General features: G+C 47.6%; 1 non-coding gene across 1 annotated transcript; it reads right to left on the reverse strand.

The window, feature by feature from the left end:
* Nucleotides 1–716: 716 nt before the first annotated feature.
* trnav-cac (transfer RNA valine (anticodon CAC)) lies at nt 717–789 on the reverse strand. The gene has a single exon. It is a non-coding gene; the product is annotated as a tRNA-Val (tRNA).
* Nucleotides 790–2,143: the final 1,354 nt, after the last annotated feature.

Here is a 2,143-nt window from a genome sequence, read left to right on the forward strand (position 1 = left end):
CTTATGACAGGGAAGGAGACCAGTCTGCCCATCAAGTGCATGCCGGCTCCGAGCAAACCTATAATCCATTGTTCCCCCATTACCTCTGCTACTACTCTCTCACACATATCCACTAACACTTACCCCCACCACAATTCTCCCACCACATGTGCCAATTTACAGTGGCCAATTAGCCTAGCAACCTGCATGTCTTTGGGATGTGGGATGCACAGAAACAGGCCCTGGAAACAGGAGAACCCAGCAGAAACCCATGCAGTCACAGGGAGAACATGCAAACTCCACACAGACAGCACCAGAGGTCAGAATAAAACCTGGGCTGTTGGAGCAGTGAGGCAGTAGCACTGATTGACCAGGTTGCATTTTAACATTTCTAAATAAATAGATGGATTTAAGAGAAAAAAATGAATAAGATAAGATTTCTTTATTAGTCACATGTACATCGAAACACACAGTGAAATGCATCTTTGCGTAGAATGTTCTGGGGGGCAGCCCACAAGTGTCACTACACTTCCAGCGCCAACATAGCATGCCCACAACTTCCTAACCCATACGTCTTTGGAATGTGGGAGGAAACCGGAGCACCCAGAGGAAACCCACACAGTCACGGGGAGAACGTACAAACTCCTTACAGACAGCAGCTGGAATTGAACCCGGGTCGCTGGCACTGTAATAGTGTTACACTAACCACTACACTACCGTGCCTGCCCGCAAAATCATGTTCCTGCCCAGGATCGAACTGGGGACCTTTCACGTGTGAGGCGAACGTGATAACCACTACACTACAGAGACCACATCATACAGAAATATGGTTTAAACAAGAGAATGACAAGATGTTTCTCCCCCACTGTCTCCCTCATTCCTTTCCTCTCTGAAGGGCTCCAATTTTAAGTAACCTCAGCGACATTAGAAGAGGCGCAGAACGAGGAGGGAAGTAATCCCATGCTCGTTACTTCTGCTACGTTCTTAGCAACTACTGCGCTCAAGTGTGTGTCTGTTTGTCAAGCCAAACCTGACAAGGTTAGCCCGCTGAGGCAGGGTTTAATGAGAGCCACCTGAACTGTTTCATCATCTCTGACCAGGGCTCCCAGAACACCTGAAAATCAATCCTGCTGCAAACATGTTCTTTTTAAAGGGGCCTTTCAAACACCTGTGGCAAGAGAGATATCTATAGAAATGGCAGAAGTGAATTAAGGGGTTCTTAATAAGAGGTTTTGTGCACTGCTGTGTGAAAGAGTGTAGAAGGCTTTTCTTTAGAAAGGATTTATGAAGATGCGTTAATGGCTCTTGGTCATCCCTAGCTGACCCAGCTTGAGGAGAGCAGAAGATTTAATGAAGCTTAGAAACACACAGGTTTCTTTTGTACCCTCCCTACACGCTCATATTTCCCACAGTATTGTCACAGATTCCACCATCCAAATCTCCCCTCTGCTCTCTGTTGCAAAATTTCCCCCTCCCCCCAGAGCAGGGTTGGTGATTTTGATTACCTGTTTGTGGGGTGTGGGTGTCGAGAGCAATGCCACTATTGAATCCCCTTTCCTGAATACCTCTGAGCTGTGAAGACAAGCTTAGAGTCAGCGACAGAGGTGGGTCTGGAGTCATACGTAAATTAAGGGTGGCAGATTTCCTCCCCTGAAGGTCACTAGAGAACAAGATAGGTCGTTCGTCCTGCTGCCACACTCCGTTGGACTGCCCTAGCTCATTGTTCCTGCTCCAGCATTTGCTTCAAGCTCCAGCCTTTCCTCTCACCCTCCCCACTGGCAACCGCAGTTCAAGAGCTGTCCCCAAAATCCAAATTTGTCTGTTGTCTAGATAAACCTTTAGGTTGGAACATGTTTACATCAGTTCTCCAAACCACTTGCTGAGGTTTCATGGCAGGGTTGGTGGAGGGAAGTTGATAGGAGATTATTCAACTGTCTGCTCCAACCTCATGCCATGGGCAAAGACACACCAGCAGAATGAGATTCCCACCAAAGATTCCCAACCTCCCTACCTCCAAAGTTCCCAATAAAAGAGCAGATGGAAATGGTGACCATTAGGTTCCATAAGAATGGTCTCCTCACTGTAGCCAACGTGGGACACAACACGCCAGCTCAATATCAACCATGGCTCAGTGGGTAGCGCTCTTGCCTCTGAGTCAGAAGCT

This window comes from Pristis pectinata, chromosome 1 (genome assembly GCF_009764475.1).
Source record: "Pristis pectinata isolate sPriPec2 chromosome 1, sPriPec2.1.pri, whole genome shotgun sequence".
Lineage (NCBI taxonomy): Eukaryota > Metazoa > Chordata > Chondrichthyes > Rhinopristiformes > Pristidae > Pristis > Pristis pectinata.